Source organism: Heterocephalus glaber, unplaced genomic scaffold, assembly GCF_053883595.1.
Source record: "Heterocephalus glaber isolate CG9 unplaced genomic scaffold, H.glaber_assembly_v1.0 deba00000594, whole genome shotgun sequence".
NCBI lineage: Eukaryota > Metazoa > Chordata > Mammalia > Rodentia > Bathyergidae > Heterocephalus > Heterocephalus glaber.
This window is the reverse complement of record NW_028258151.1, coordinates 26685461-26703932: the sequence shown is the minus strand read 5'-3', so window position 1 is coordinate 26703932 and position 18472 is coordinate 26685461. Positions and strand designations below refer to the sequence as shown.

The window sequence follows — 18472 nt, the reverse complement described above, 5'->3', positions numbered from 1 at the left end:
TAATATAATTCCTGTAAAAGAAAATGAAAAGCTCTTAGAGACATAGGAAGCATATTTCACCAGCCCCTACTCTGACCTTTATTCACCTCAAAATTTCCCTTTCTTCTACCCTAACTTAGTAGTCACACTCTTTATAAAAGCTGGGCCACAGTAGCTGGGAATAATTATTAGAATTTTTACAGAGTTTAATAGCTTTTAAATTTTTCAAAATAAAAAACAATATAAATGAATTAATTTTCCCTGTGTTATCATTTCTGGTTGGGAAGAATGCATTTCGGGAATATGTATAGCTAATGTGAGAAGAAAACAAGAAGCTTGTTCATTGTCAGCAAATAATTCCAGTAAATATGAAGAGAGTTGAAAATACAAAGATGAAAGTAAACATCGATGGCGATAGTTGACTCCTTGCTCCTGGATATTCTCGGGATTTTAAAAAATCCCTGGCTTTCCAGTGGTTTTGTGGTTTTTGTATTTCCGTGCTCAGTGTCACAGTGAGTTATCTTATTTAATAAAATTTTAATATTCTCCCTACTCAATAATGTCCTTACTCATTATTTTGTTATTTCATAGTATTTAAAGCACTTGACCTATCTATGTTAGGTTGTACTCATTTTCTATTGGTCTAATTTTGGCCTTCTTTGGAAAATGGGTGAAACAAACACTAAATGCACCTGTCGACAGAATGTTTAGCTATTTATACTACCAGAGCTCTGTGATCTGAATGTTTAAAAGTTTCATTTATGTTTATGAGGTACTTGACTAGGTTGATGTTTTTGAATCTACATGCACCCTTCTTTATCTCTTCTTTCCCTTCTTTAATTCCTTCCCTTCTTCCTTCTTTGCTTCCTTTCTTCTGCTGCTCCTTCCTGAAAAAGTCAGTTTAAAAATATTTCCTAGGGGAGCTGAGTTAGGCAGGCCCCCACATGGGACAGGGAAAGCAGCACCCTGGACAAAGTTTGGACAATGAACACTGTTTCTTGGAGAGACCAAAGGCAACTGTGGAAGCTGATGGTGGAAGTCGCAGGCTGAATGTAATGAGAAAGCTGAGGCAGGCAGTGAGGAGGACAACTGATCAGTCCCAAGGTGACTGAGTTAGGGGAGGATGTGGAGTAATGAAATAAGAATTTGGGGCTGGCGGCAAGAATGAGAAGACTCACACAGGGATGAAAACACACCAGCTTGGGAATGGGTGGTGGCAGAAGGCAGTGACAGTAACGGGTAATTCTTTATATCAAGGAAGAGATGGATTCCAGTGTGTGTGTGTGTATGTGTGTGTGTGTGTGTGTGTGTGTCTTAAAATCATACCCAAGAGCAAGAAGGCAGGCAGCACCAGAAGATATTAACCAGAGGACATGGAGATTTCTTGACTGCATAAAAAGCCTCCCAAAATATGAGAGACACCACAATTATGCCTCATGTAAGATCAAGCCTAATGTGTACTTCCAACAGCCACGATAGGAAATATTATAATTTATGGACATCTGTTAGAATACTAAAAAAAACTTCTTGATGACACTAATTATAGCTGTGATTCTGACTAAGCCCAAAGAAACCATCCAAAGTGATCAAACGGTTTACTAATAGTTTAACTACATCACATCACAAAACTCAAAATATTTATAACAGTACAAAAATATTCTACATTCAAATTTTCAATGTGTAGCATAAACACCAGAACTATGCAACATACAAATTAAAAGAAATAGTTCTACTATCACACACACACACACACACACACACATACACACACACAACTACTCAGTCAAAACTGTCCTAATTTGATCCATAGAATATATTAGACACAACATTTACACATTATTACTAAGACTATATTATATTTGCTGGAAAAAAGGAAACATTCTGAATGTGGTAAGTGGATATTGAATGCCTAAAAATAAACCAGTTGAACTTCTAGACATGAAAATTAAAAGGCCCAAAAAATGCAGTATCAGCAAGCATATGTTTATAAATAAAACTAAAAGACCCATCTTACATTGATTGCCATTATGTCTTTGATCATAGCAATACATTTTTTTCCTTTTCCTCATCCATTAGTTTCTGAAAGTAGAGTATTAAGTATTTCAAACTCTTTCAAAACTTGTTAGTCTTTTCCCTGTAGATTTCTGTCATGTGATGTTTTACATACTTCATGATATTTTGTTATATGCATTTGTTTATGATGATTTTATGCACTTGTTCACTTGTGTCTATTTTTCCATTTTACTATCTTTCACTGATTTTCTTCTTTTTATACAAATATAATATTATCACATGTTGCAAAAATACCTAGGTACTTTTATTTATATTTACCATTATTATGTTTTTCTCAGATTTTTCTTCAAATTTCATTTTTTAAATTGAATTTTTTATCTTTTGAAAATGTATTGTTGAGTCCTGTTAAACTAAATCTGACCGCCTTTTGTCATTTTCTTCGTTAATTTGTTACTTGTATGTTTACTGTTAGAAATGGTACATCAAAACTTACTTTTCAACACTGTTTTTGCTTCCTTCCTTGATTTTTGTCTCCCTGGATAATTCTGGTATTAGTCTGCCTGGAAACTGATATTACTTTATACTTTAAGTTATTGCATTTAACTTAATAAATATACTCACATTTACCTACAGATTATTTTATATTGTATATCAACATATAATTACTAGAATCTTTTCTCATTTTAACAAATATTAACAGAGCTATATTGTCCAAGTTTTGTTTTTTTGTTTGTGAGTGTGTGTGTTGTTATGAATATAATATCTTGCCTTAGAACAAAAATGTTTGGGTCAACAATAATCTTTCATAAAGCATTTGATGAATATTCAATTCTACACTTCTTAACCTCTCTAGGCTTTAATTATTTATTTTAAAATATCAGTCAATAACTCTTGCTTGCATTTATTAAATAATGAACAAAATGTACTTGAAAATATAAATTAAAAATGGAGAAAAACTTTAGAGTATGAGTATTATGGAAGGGGTTAATATTTTTAAAATAACATATGCTTTGTTTGATATACCAACATATGCCGAGAGGAATTGCTGTGGGATATTCTGCTATTTTAGGATACAATCAGTTTACATCTTTAACTGAGTGTCAAAAGATGCCCAGACCTAAAAATATGGTGGTATTTTTTATAAGAATGTGAGAAAACTGCAAAATATTAGTTACTAGATCAGAGAAACTGAAAATATAGCACATAGGATGAATCTCAACAGTTCTTGAGTCTTTACCTTTCTTCACTGTGTTTCAACCACTACTTCTCACTCTATAGAGGTGCTCAATGGTTTATTTCTCTATATATTTTTCAATATAATTATTAGGTAATATTTACTCTGGATTTATTAGGTACCTAAAAACATATCTCTTCACTTTTATTTTCATTTGTATACATTATTTATAATGATTAAAGGAATATACCAGTTTATAAAAATGCATATTTTGTTTGGGTATGAAAATTTACTATCCAAAAAGAAATCATAAACTTAACCATCAGATATCAGATTTTCTAATCAGAGTTATGATGAACGTTCAAAACATAGGGTAAAGAGACAAAGAATATAGTTATATTTTCAAAGAAATTTCTACAGACTTTTTTCCCTCTCCACATCCTATTAATAAGTGAACAGCCTATCAAGAAGTTATTGTTCAGTAGAAACCCAGGTATGTCCTATAGAGACCCCCTTTTTGCTTATACTTCACAACTTGATCCTCAAATTACTAACCTTTAGCAAGGTGAATTTTCTGGCATTTCAGATGTCATTAATTATTTTTCCATTTTGCTTAATCTTACAATGCTGGGTAGCTTGTCAGATTCTTTGAATTCAGACACATGTGCTAAAAGGACTGAAATACATTAGGAATCTACTTTTTCTTGGAAACTACATTATGTCACCTCGAGCATTAGTATATTTTATATATCCATGTTTTCTTTTGATCTAATTGACACATAGTATAGTAAATTGCCTTAGCTCTTGAACATATTTTCTTGATTATTGCCTCAAGAATGCCACCCCCTGATAAGTGAATATGCTTTGATTTTTAAAGGCAAATATTCTTGTAATGAATAGGAATTTATGTTACCTTTGTCAGTGACAAGGAATAACTTTATATTTAAGAGTGAAGCTTTAAATGTTATTTTTTTACAAATATTATCACTTAGTTTGGTATTTAGAATAAAAACATTTCCATATAATTTAATAGCTTTTAGCATTTTCCAAAATCCCATAGTATTTAGTACATATCTGTTGTAAAGTAATTACTGACTAAAATTCATATTTTAAAATGTTAATCTGAAACAAAACTAACAATGCTTAATTAACCTAGTCATCTTCCATATTTCCACCACCAACCATTTTACTGGAGGAATTCTAGTTTTCACCTAGAGTTACATAGGATGTCTAAACAGGGTTATGGATTTGAATGACTTGACCACTAAAACTTGACTAAAAATTACCTTGATCTCTGCATCTCTTCCATAACAAGTGTCACAAAGCAAAGAAAATTTATTCTCTCATAGTTCCAGAGGCTCAATATCTAAAATCAAGTGTCTAGAGGGCCTTCGTTTCTCCCTCCAAAAGCTGAGGAAAAGAATTTTTCCTTGATTTTTTCCATATTCCCAGGATTACTTGAATTCTATGTCCTGCGACTATATCACGCTATTCTGTATCTGTCTTCACCTGACATTCTTCTACTATCTCTCTCTCTGCATACCTCTCTCAGTCTCTTATAGACCCATTAATTGGATTTAAGGCTCATTAATAACCTCTTCCTATTTCATCTACAAAGACCCTATTTTCAAATGAAGTCAAATTATGAGGTTCTGAATGGTTATTAATTTGGCTTGGGGTAGGATGTCTACAGATATTACTTAAAGCCTCATAATCTCAATTTATAATGCAAAAGTAAGAAAATTCTTCAAGCAAGTGAAGAATCTCATTGATAAAAATCATTGTAAAAGCTAATGTCAACTCAGTTATTCAATTACCATGAATTACAAAAGAACTAGCAGGCCTGCTAACTCCAAACATGCCCACACTGCCTATCATTACTCATAAGGTAAAATATAATACTCCATATGCTGTAACTGAGACCACCACTTCGCTACTGTTGGCACCTTGAGACTAATCACTCCAACTAGCCACCTACAGGACCATTTTAAAAAGGAAGCTGTGATTAGAGCTGATTACCAACTCATCCCTAACAGAATAACAGCACAAATTCCATCTGAATTGTTCCCTCTTTACCTCACTCACTTGCGAGTAGGGTGATCTTATAATTTGTCTCCCAAGTCAAGACACCTCTGCTAGTGCCAAGGAGCACTGTTAGAAATTACACTGAAACACAAGACATAGGAGAAGGAAGGTATATATTTGATATATAATTTTCTCTTGTCAATCCTTTGTTCTTATGTCTCTATTTTGCCAGTAAATGAATATTTGTGAGACTCTACTCTCATTTTGAAACCCTTTCTCTCTACCTTTAGAACTTCTATTGGTATCACCAATAAAATGTATTCTTTCCCCAGTCTCACTCAGATTGTTTCTTTCAACATCTTATTCTTCCGAAATTCTAATTGCAATCCCTTCCAATGGAAGTGATTTCAACATTTTTTTACCAAATATCATGAACTTGAGATTAGCATCTTTCATTGTCACTTGAAAATTATTCCTTGCTATAAATATCACTTCTTTCATGAAAACCACCACCTTCCAGTTGCCACTGAGATGACCTCTTGCTGTTACCCTATCACCTATCATTTCCTTCTTCCTTCTTTAAAATTTTATTATCTAGTTCATTATTTCTTTGCCTAGCCTGCCTTGTGTTGAGATTTTAATTACCAAAGATTTCACCTGTAAGCTGGGCATGGTGGAACATACTTATAATTCCAGAACTTGGGAGACTAAGCCAGGAGGATCACCATGAATTTAAAGTTACTGTGGGGAACATAGTGAGTTCAAGGCCATCCTGAACTATAAAGACAGACCCTATCTCAAATTTTTCTTTTGCAATTGTATTATGCAGTTTCTTAGAGTCAAAAGTGCTAACATAATTTACCTTCCTTTCTGATCAGCTATCCACTTGATAGAACATTGTTACCTATAAAAATCCCAGTCTTAAGCGTGTTGTCTGAAATCCTTACCATCTATCTCTCCGGCCCATTATTCAAGTATTTCCCCCTTCTTATGCATCATTAATACTTAACTATTCTTATTAGCATTAATACTTAACCATTCTTATTAGCTTGTACATGTGCTGTGATAATTCTTATTAATGGAGAAAATGCTCTGAATTCCTACAATTACCTCAAGCTCCTGTCCTCTTAGTATTTAATTCACATTGAATGAGAACTCATGGATAGTATTGTCTACATCCTCTGCCTGACTACGCTCTGTGGTCAACTGCATCATACTTTCAGCCCAGTAACTTCATGGGGTGTAGTGGATGCAGGAATCTCTAGTCATTGTAGCCAATATTCTTTCTTCCATCTCTCAATAGCAATGACACATATTCAATTATCTGTCATTCTTGAAAAATCTATTTCATTCAACATTGTGGACACTACACGGTCTTCCGTGTACTTCTACTTCACCACCAAGCACTCCCAAGCATCATTTCGTAAATAATCAACATTAACTTCCACCAACACTCAGTGTTGTGTCTTTGCTCTTCTCTTTCTGTATTCACTTTCAGGAGTATCTATTCCATGCTTATGGTTTGATATTTCTTACATATTCTATTGAGCCTCATATGTTTATGTACAATCTGTACATCTGTGCCCAGAGCTCTAAACTCAGATATCCAATTAATTACTGTCTTAGTTACTTTCTTTATTGCTTGGACAAATACCCAACACTCATACATTAAAAAGGAAAGGTATATTTTAGCTCACAGTTTCTGGATGCTTCATTCTGTCTGTAGTTGGCTGGCTCCAACACAAGGCAGCATAGCAGAGGAGAAATATATGGTGATGTGACAAGCAAGAAGCAACAGTTTTCCTTATGCCCTTGCTTTTTATCTCATCCAGGCTACAAGCCTATCAGTCATTGTCACTCACACCCAGGGTGGGTCTTCCCTCTTCAGTAAGTCCATTATCCACATCCAGAACTCCAGAACTATGCTAAACCAATCAGTAGACTAATAATCCAGTATCACACCCATGATCCAGTCACACCCAAAAGCCCCACCTATGAGTGCATGAGGTTTTGGGGAAACATCTACATATAGATCATAACATTCTTCCCCTGATCCCCAAAAGACTCATGTGGATCCCTTCATCCAAAACGCATTTAGTTCATCTCTAAGAGCCAAAGTCCTAACAGTTTCAGCATTGCTTAAAAGTCTATGTCCAAATTCTCCTCTGAAATATAAGGCAAACTCTTTGCTCTAAGCCCCTGTAAAAATGAGAAGAAAGTTGAACCCTTCCAACATACAATGGCACAAGATAAACATTCCCATTCCAAAAGGTACTATAGGAGAATAGAAAGGAATGGGACTAAAGCAAGACAAAAATCCAGGAGGACAAATATTAAAATCCACAGTTACATGTCTGGTATCTGCACCAAGATGTGAACTCCAAAGGGCTTGGGTAGCCCCAGCCCCATGGCACCATGAATGGTTGCAGGCCTCCTGGCTTCTCTCTGGGGCTGGATTTGCATACTCCTTTCAGCTTTGCTCAGATGATCCATGTTTCTCGCTTCTCAAGTCTTCCAGGGTCTCCACAGCACTTTCACCTTCATACAATTTCACACACTGCTCTCTCAGGGGGTAGGCTGCCTGATCTTCCAGACTTTCTTCTGAAACCGGGGTGGAAGCTTTCCTGACCCCACAATTCTTGTATTCTGCATGCACACAAAACCTGAACCATGTGGATGATGCCGAGGTCTACCACCAGCTGGAGCAGTAGCAAAGTTTCCTTTTCTTTTAGCTATAGAGTCAAGTACCTAGAAACAATCCCATGGAACAAATTTCCTAGGCCTATGCTATTCTGGAACATGGTGTCCTGGGGCTCTATTCTCAAGGCAAAGTATTTCAGCTTTGCAATTTTAATCTTCCAAAGGGTGAAGTGCTGCCTGTTCTTGTGATGTCCTCAGGCCACTTTTTTTTTCTATTGTCTGGTTCCAGAGTACTTAGATTTTTGTTGATAATCTTTTCATCAATCAAGTTCTCTGTTTCATCTTTGCAGGCCCCAGCTTTAAAAGAACTTCCTTTGTGGCCAAACTCAAACATTTTTAATTATTCTGGTGGGCCCTTTGCTCTTGATTCTCCAGGTAGAACTGGCTAAATGCCCCCAACAGTAGCCATGCCACCACTTTAACATTAGGCTGTCTTGAAATTTCTTCAGAATAGTTAATCTGCTGCCTTTAGTCTCAATCTCTCACAATGTCACTGGATATGAGTAAAATAGAGACAAAGTTACTACCAAAGCATTATACATATGGGCTAGAGTTCAACACCAATGCGGTTGTTGTTCCTAACTGAAACCTCCTGAGTCTGAATCCAGTCTTTATTGGCAACATTTCTGTCGACATTCTGGTCTTCTGAACTCTGACCAGAATCTCACAACAAGCTTCACTCACAATATTCTAAGGCTGCTACTCCAGCCAGCATCTCAAAATCTTTCCAAGCTCTTCCCACAAATGAATTCCAAAGGTTTCTGAATTCGAATCCCAACTCTAACGTTGGTACTCATCTTTTTATTGTTGCAAGGATTTTTTTATGATTCAATATATATTTACTATTGGTCTCTTCAAGATTCTTATTTTTTTCTTAATTCAGCCTTGGTAGTTTATATAAAACTAGGAATGTTTCTACTTTCTTCCTATATCAACCACTTTTTTGTTACATAATTATGTACAAATTTCCTCATGTTTTTATACTTCTGTTTCATAAGTTGAAATGTTTACTTTTTTCTGACTTTATATAGTTGAGTCTTCTCTGCTTTTATTGTCTGGCTAGTGATTTATCAATTTTAACTTTTTAAATAATCAATTCAGTTGTATTTTTTCTACTGTGTATTTCTACTCTAATTTTTATAATTTCCTTCCTTTTAATAACTTTGAGCTTAGTTCATTTTTCTTAATTCCTTAAGTGTTAAAATTAGATTGTTAGTATGGGAATTTTATTGACTTGGGTGTAAATGGTTATAACCTTTTTCTTGGTACTACTTTTTGCTGCAATCCATGTTTTTGCAAGCTATGTTTTGTTTTGTCTCACTATCTGATTTTATTTCAATGTTGATTTTTTTCTTTGATCCAGTGATTTTTCAAATATACTTTATTTAGTTTCCATGTATTTATGATTTTTTTTTCATTTTGCTTTTGATATTGAGTTTTAGTTCCATTTCATTGAGTTCAGGAATGATTTGTGAAATCAATTCAATGATTTTAAAACTTGTACTTTGTGACTTTGAGTTTTATATTCTGGAAAATATTCCAAGAATACTGAAAAGAATGTATTTCTTGTTGCTCTTCAGTGGAATTGTTCTCAATATGTCTATTCCATCAGTTTGCCTTATACTGGTTCTAAGCACTTGATTTTTATCTTTACCACTTCCTTATAATTTTTAAGCAATTTATGGAGATTTTATTTAGCTTAAAATGAAAAGCACCATTAACTCAAAAGATTGCCCTAGACAGGACATTCAATAATCTTTTTTTCCACTTCAAAGTTTTTCATCAATTTTTTCTGTCACTCATTGTCTTTCTACATTCTTTACTTTTCCTTATTAAATACATTACCCCCATGGAAACATATTATACACATTTACATTTCTTGATCTTCTTTTCTTTAAAATTCAACCATGTAGAAATTTTGGGCACATAGTGGTTGTTGATAATTATTTGAAGGATAAAGTACTGCATACATTTTACAGAATATCTTAAGATTTACATGTTAGTGGATAGATTTTTCAAAAGGAAAATCATGATTTAATAAAATATAAATTAAATAGGTATCAATATTTTTATTCAACTCTTTAGTTAGGTAGCATTTTTAAAGAAAATTCAAAGTAACCAAAATTAACTTAAGATGACAGGAATGTAGAAATGGATTGATTATGAATATAAAACTGGCATGAGAGAAATCAATCACACCTTCACTGGACATATCCTTTTACACTTCTATGGAAAATAATCACTTGCATTGCTATCAGTTTTCTACAATTTATGAATATTTGAAATGGTTGACGGTACAGATAACCTGGAATACTATATAGGAAACTGGTAGCGTTTTAGCACATGTCAAAACCTTTTATGATGTTTTCTAATATAGCATGGACTACAAAAGTATAAGAATAAAATTATAATAAAGTAAACCATAGCTAGAGGGAAAATGCCTGAACTCTGAATGCTGAGTCTATGTTTTTGTGCTTTCATTATCACATCAGCAAACTTTAACCAAATCATAACTCAAATGAATTATTTTCCAAAAGTTCATTTTTTAATGTATGCTTTATTTTAGCTGATTCTATGGAATAATCAAATCAATTTTATAGTTTTTTTCAATTTTATAGTTTAAATCTGGGTAGAGATTGGTTAGTTTTTCCTGGTTCCTTTGTCATTTTAAACCTTCAAGTCAGTATTCTCTTGTCTATATATTTGTTTCTTTTTCACAAGAAATTGTGGCATAATGATCCCATTTTAAGCATGAATCCATGCTTATTGGTTTAACTCCAATTAATGGTGTAACATGATGAATTAGGACAGAATTTTGGAAGTGATATATTTTATATGATACCAGAATCTTAACATTTATAACCAGGTGGAACATTGCACTCCACATTCAAGCTGTATATATAAAAACAAAGAGTAGGAAGTCTGGTTGAAACTTCATAAATGCAATAGAACATCACAAAACAGTTGGAGGTCTATATATACCTGTGAAAGATTTATTGTCAATTCCATTGTTTCCACTGCATATTTTAAGTGTCTGATAACCCTGGTTTCTTATTGATACTAATTTTATTTGTTTTGTTCTTCTCCAAAAAGCCTTAACAGAGACTTAATAATATTATTGTACCTTTTTACTATGTTGGATATTGCTTTGACATTTTACCCTTTTTGCTATATTGGACATTGAGTATTATGATCAAGTTCTCATAATATCCAACATGACTATTGATGGTTTAAATCTGCTTCTAACTGCACATATGTAAATTTCTCTCTTGATTTTTGAGCATTCTTTAACCCATCTTCTTTCAGCATACACAACAAAGTTAAAGGTATAAAACATGGGTAAAGAAGTGTGCTTTCCCCATTTGTGTCCAAGTGACAATACAGTTACAGTATTTGTCTTTGAGTGACACCATTCTCTCTTTAATACCCTTAAATAAGTGCCAGTCAGAAACACTACAGCAGAAGTATTTTACAGAGTGCCAGTTACAACAATGTTTCATGAATTGTAGACAGCAACACAGCTTTATAAGGAAGGCATTTGTGCCACTGTAGACTCCATGCATCTCTCAAACTCCGACTCTTTCTGAGACCATGTGAATCTGTAGAATTTCTGTAGCCTTTATTAATTTTTGTAAACTTCTATTCCATTTTCTTTTTTCTTTCTATTATTTTTCTATTCCATTTTCTTAAATCAGCAAGAGCAGAACATCAGTGCCAGATTTTCCCTAGATTTAGATCTTTTTGCCATTCATTTTAAACAACAACCTGATATGAAGTTCAATTATAAAAATAACATATAAAATGATCAAATTCTTTCAATAATAACAGATGTCAAAGGATTCTATTTTGACATTTTACTGATATCTGCATATATCAGTGATGAAATTCATCCAGATCTACAGTGAGAATTAAAATGTACCTGATTTTTGAGTGAGAGAGAGATCTGCTATGTACTTTTGTTATTCCTTGACTGATTTTTCTTTTACCTTTAGTTTCTCTGTTGAAACAGGTTTATTGAGGAATTATTGATATACAAACATTGAATGGCTTTAATTTGTACAATTTGATATGTTTGTACGAAAAGCACCAATGATACTGTTATAGCAATCAATGAAATAGACAAGTCTAGCATATCCCAAGCATTTCTTGTGACTCTTCATGGTAAGAACATTTAATATAAGTTCAGTATTGTTCAATATTGCATATCAGCCATGGGCAATATGTTGAACAAAATATCTCTAGAACTTGTCAATCCACCATATCTGAGAGTTTCTAGTCATTGAACAACAATTCTCCATTTTTCCATGGTTTCAGTCACTGGTAGCCCCTATGATATTCTCAGCTTCTATAAATTTGGCTACTGTAGATGCCTCATGTACATGGATTCATGTAGCATTTCTCCTCTTTAAATTGCATTATTTCACTTAAACAATGTCCTCCAGATTTAGATATGTTGTAGTAAATGGAAAGTATCTCTCTCCCCCCCCGTCCCTCCCTCTCTCTCTCTCTCCCTCTCTCTCTTTCTCTCTCTCCCTCCCCCCTCCCCACCCCTGTCTCCCTCTCCCCTCCCTCTTCCTCTCCTTCTCCATTTGCATGTCTCTGTCTCTCTCATGCTTCGATTGAACCCAGAATCTGAATTATGCTAAACAAATGCTCTAACACTAAACTACCTCAATAGCCCTCCTCATTTATTGCAGTTAAAGGATAGCCCAGCTATGCATATAAAGCATTTTCTTTACCCATTCATATGTCTTTAGGTACTTGGGTTGTTTAGACTAAAACTGTGTAACAGTGACGATATATTTATCTAAGAATAACTTATTTAGTTTTAAATTTGGGGTCAATGATATTTTGTTAGTATATATATATATGTGCATATTTCTGTGTGAATAGATAGATACAGATAAGATACAGATACAGATACAGATGCAGATACAAATATAGATAGAATTGTGGTTTGGTAGAGTTTCCCAACAGTGATTTTCAACATCAACTTACTAAAGTCCTTAGAAGTCATTTAAAATAATAAAGTGAGATAGTAAATACATTAAAGAACATCTGATTATGATAGCATTGTTCCAGAATTTTAGCTCCTCTTCTATCTTGTTCTAGCTTTATTTTCTTCTCTATGATGTAAGAATGGATGATAACATTAAATATGAAGAATATAATTAGTACAAAAAGTTCTGTAAATAAAACTTTCATGATGATTAAACATTAGTTTTTCTGGGAAGACTTGACTGATATTTGTTCCATGAGCTCATTATACTTGTGACACAAAATTCCCTCTCCGTGGTCCTATGACATCATGAGATTGAGTTCTCTAGAGTGTAGAGATTTGGCTTTTGTATCTATTTCTCCCATTCATACCAATCAGGCTACATTAGACAAGGTTCTAACTCTACACTCTCTGAATTAACAGAAAAAAAAGAAAGATTGTTTCAGAGAATAGCCTAAAATAATTATTCCAATGGATCAGTGTTATAATTCAGACAAGATGAGAACAACTCTGAGACTTGACAATGATATATCTCCATGAAAATATTCTGCTTCATAATAATTTCAACAATGGTAGAAAAACACCAGTTATTGTAACTAAATTAAATATGTTATGTTCCACATAAGAGCAAGTAGTGAAGAGTTAATCACAATTCAAATTAACGTTATACTTTATATTAACTTTTAGTAGTCTATATAAATTGCACAACCTATGGCATAAATAAAGAATTCTAATAAATATTAAAGTCAAAATGTAGAGGTAAAAGGCATCAAAAAAGAGTAAAAAAATACAACCATCTATAAAACAATCCATGGGCTATAGAAAAATGTGGCTTTGGAGAAAGAACTATGGATCAGTAGTAACTGAGTAGGCTCTTACTTTGGCACAGTATATACTGATTTATTTGTTGAGAAGATAGTTAGACATATGTATTTTAACATCAGAGAAGTTAATGAAGAAATAGAGGTGACAAAGTGTAGAACGAATTCTTGAGGAAGTATGCAATTGTGATAAGAAAATGAATGTGTATTCCTGGATTTGATATTAAAAAAATTTCTAAAATTAAGCAGAAAACTTGATGCTGCCAGGTTTCTGCACTACACAGCATACTGCTCTCAGTTGTAATAACAGGTTTTTACAAGGTGTAGTAAAGCAGATATTATGTACTGAAAATTATTCATACACATTTATTCTGTCTTTTTATATCTCTGTCTCAGTAGCATCATTTTATACTATGTATGAGTGAATTTACACATATATAAGTATATAACACATCAAAATATAGATTTGAATATTTTTCTATATGTATACATTCAATAAATCATTTATTAGAAGTGTAACACTTGCTAAACATTTTATGAAGACATAAAGATAAATAAGACATATGGTTTCTTAGACTTTTGGGCCAATATAATGATATGAATATATTAAAAGTATTAGGGTATGCAGTAAATGGTTCTGATAAAGATTTATGTAACAATCTGTGGAAGTCCTGGAAAAGAAGGGCTTGGGATATTTACTAAAGTATATTTAATTTTTGTGAAATAGGAATGTTTCATAAATGTTAAGGCACATAACTAACATACAGGGCATAAAATAATGAATTATAATATCAAATACAATTTGATGTTGCCAAGCCAGGGAGACAGATCGATATGGTTGCTTATTACCAGACACACACAGATATATGATTTAAATATGTGCATACTCATTGCTCTCTTTTCTTCACATATTTTTTGCTTCTCTAAATTTTGTCAGTAGTAGTAAGACAACTCTTACTTTCAAGGATACACAGAAGAAACTTATTGGCTCTGGGAGTGGTGGTATGGCAGCCTGGAAACCTCCTCTGTGCTGGGAGCAGTGGTTGGGTGGCCCAGAAGCCTCCTCTGCAATGGAACGTACTTTTTTTAATGCAGGTGACATGAGGGAAGAAAGAAGAAATGCTGAGTTACAGAAAAATATGATACAGGATTCCCTGACCTTTGAAGATTTGGCTGTGGACTTTACCCCTGAGGAATGGGCTTTGTTGGATCTTGCTCATAGAAAACTCTACAGAGATGTGATGCTGGAAAACTTCCAGAACCTGACTTCCCTAGGTTTTAAGATTCTACTTAAAACTAATGAATCAGTTGTTCTGCCTCATAATAATTTAGAAAAAGTATCTAACGAACAAAAAGTCATATAGAAATGGTTTCTGGTTCTCCATTTTACATGCAAACTGGGAGCACTATGATATTGATGAGAGGAACAAAAGACATGGGAGACATTTGACTCACATGGTGGAAAACATCTATGAATGTAATGAAGAAAATCAAAGTGAACAAATTCCAAATCTTAATGTACTCAAGAGAACTACTGAAGTAAACTCCTATGAATGTCACGAGTGTGGAAATGCCTTCCTATGCCATTCGTCCTTTGGGGAAAGGAAAGATTGGAAAGTAAAATTTATGAGAAAAGAAAAAAGTGGAAATGAAATGTATGTAAATAAGGAAGGGTGGAGGGGTGAAGGACGCACGGGTAATGGGGAAAAAATAAGAACCAAGATACATCATGTACAGGTACAAGCACCCAGTGATAAATGTAAACGTACTGTATACCTAAAATGTACCAATAAAAGGATTTAAGAAAAAAAAAGAAGAAAGAATCACATCAGATCTCATACCAGAAGCAAACCCTACCAGTGTTAGGAATGTGGGAAAGCCTTCCATTTTCTTGCTTATTTTAAGAAGCATATGAAGACACCTACTGAAGAGAAGCCCTATGAATGTAAGGAATGTGCCATACTCTTCAGTTGTTCCTCATTCTTTAGGGCACATATGAAGATTCACAGTGGAAAAATAAACTATGAATGTAAGGAATGTGGGAAAACTTTCAGTAATTCTTACCTCACTGAACATAAAAGAATTGTGTGTGAATGTGATGAGTGTGAGAAGGCCTTTAGTTGTCCTTCATCACTCTCCCAACACAAAAGAATTCATAGTGGGGATAAGCCATACGAATGCAAGGAATGTGGGAAGGCCTTTAGTTCTTCCTCTCACCTCATAACACATATCAGAATTCACACTGGAGAGAAGCCTTATGAATGCAAAGCGTGTGGGAAGGCCTTCAGTGAGCCCTCAAAACTCAATCAACATATGAGAACACATACTGGAGACAAACCATACAAATGTAAGGACTTTGGGAAAACCTACAATTGCCCCTCCTCCTTGAGTATCCATATGAGGAAACACACTGGAGAAAAACCCTATGAATGTCTGGAATGTGGAAAAGCCTTCTATCTTCCCACTTCCCTGTATACACATGTGAAAAATCAGAGTAGAGAGAAACCATATGAGTGTAAGGGATGTAGGAAAGCCATCAATTATCCCTCATCCTTTAAAGCACATGTGAGAGATCATGCCCAAGAGATACAATATGCGTGTAAGGAGTGTGTGAAGCTCTTCAGTTGTTCCTCATCCCTCACTGAGCATTTGAGGAGTCACAGTGGAGAGAAGCCTTATCAGCGTAAGGAATGCGGGAAAGCCTTTATTAGTTCCTCCCAGTTTATAGTTCACAGAAGAACTCACAGTGGAGAGAAACCTTATGAAAGTAAGAAGTGTGAGAAATCATTTATGTATTTCTCAGACTTCAGCTTCCATATGAGAATGCACACAGGGTGAAAACCATATGAATGCAAGGAATGTGGGAAGGCATTTCAACATTCTTCATTCTCAACCATCCATGCAAGAATGCACACTGGAGAAAAACCCTTTGAATGTCTGGAATGTGGAAAAGCCTTCAGATGTCACTCATTTTTTAAAAGACACATGAAAAGCCACACAGGAGAGAAATAATATGAGAGTAAGGAATGTGGGAAAGCCTTTATTTATACAGCCTACCTTCGAAAACATGTGAAAATCCACAGTAGAGGAAAAATATGAAGATCAGGAATATGGGAATGTGTGCAAGAATCATTATCATAGGCAACTTGTTAAATTACCTTGTTAATATGAGAAAGTAGAACATTGCTTATTCTTTTGAAGACTAGATCATACCTGAGAGGAATCTTGTGTATGAAAACCATGTAGAAAAACCTCCCTGAGCATCACTTCACTTATTATTTACCACAAAATTCATACTAGAAAAGATCTGGGCCTCATCCTTGAAAGTAAACTGAATACTCCGTGAGTTCTAGTATTTTTAATAGGCAGGTGTTAAATTTTGGGGGATAAATTTATCTTAGCTATAGCCACATATTTTGTATGATGTACTTCTTTTTAAGTTTCTTCTTGAAAAATGTTTGCTATACATAATACACATTCATTGTGGGAAATTGGTACATGTACATATTACATCATGATCTTTATACCTCCCCTTTCTCCCTCCCATCTCCCCCACCCCTAGACTCCCTATTTCCACAAAGTCGATCTCCCTGTTTCCTATCATCCTTCATTTTCTTCTTTAAATAATTTATACTTTGAATTTTTTATGGAGGAGAAACCATATGATATTTACTCTTTTGTTATATACATAATATATATATACATAATATATATACATAATATATATATAATATATATATATATATGGCCCAGATGGAAATATTATTTCCATTAAAGGGCTTTTGGACCCATGTAGGGTTTGAAGTTTATGTGACATAGGCAGGAGAGTAGTCTTTTATTCTTTTCCCTCTTTCCTTTTGGCTGGTTTGTTCATTGTTCTCTAGGTGTGTGATCATTAAGATGTGGACACTGGGTTTTGTTTTTTTTGGGGGGGATGGTGTTTGTTGTATCAGATCCTGAAGGTTGCCTAGCCAGTATTTTTTCTTCCCCCCTTTTACTATGAGAATCTACAGATTATGAGAATTAGAAGTTTTTACTATCAAAATATTGGATCCAAATCCTAGCCATGTGCAAGGACAAAAAATAAAATATGAAAACAACATATGAAACCATGCTCTTTCCTGGCTTTTGTATTTATTGATTTCTGCTGAAACTATCATAAAGGTTTTGATAGTAAAAACTTGTAATTCCTGAGATAGTGTCCTCTCTGTCGGCACGCAAGACAAGTTGCCATGGTATTTTTTTCTAATTGCTCAGTATTTAGGTTTATTTGCAGTGTTAGCGCTTTGTGATACATGATTGGGTTTTGGGTTACAGTTTGGGCACTCAGTCTCTAAAAGATTCATTGAGCTAGATCAGACATGCTGACTCTTCCCTTGTGCTTCCTACAAGATTAAGATGTTAGAGAATAGAGTATGAGGATCAATTTGGCTCTGTACACCGAGCTCTCAAGGCTGCACAATTGTACATCACCAGCCTGTATCCTTCACCCATCTGGTTGCTGGTCCCAGTTTAGTGGACTCTATGCCTGTGTCTCCACCCATATTCATAATCTGCATTGGAGAATGTAGACTGAGATAGACATATCATCAAATAAAGGGTATTGTATATGTTTTATATCATTAATACATGCTTAATAAATTCTAATAACTCATATACTTATTACAAAACAGTGGACAGATATTGTTTTGCCTCCTTTAAGTGCCCTACATCTCTAGAAAAAAAGTGATTCTCCTTATTTCCAGATAAGGAAAATCAGCA

General features: G+C 34.1%; 1 pseudogene; it reads left to right on the top strand.

Moving 5' to 3' along the window:
* Positions 1–14811: 14811 nt before the first annotated feature.
* Positions 14812–16906, top strand: LOC101700431 (uncharacterized; annotated as a pseudogene).
* Positions 16907–18472: the final 1566 nt, after the last annotated feature.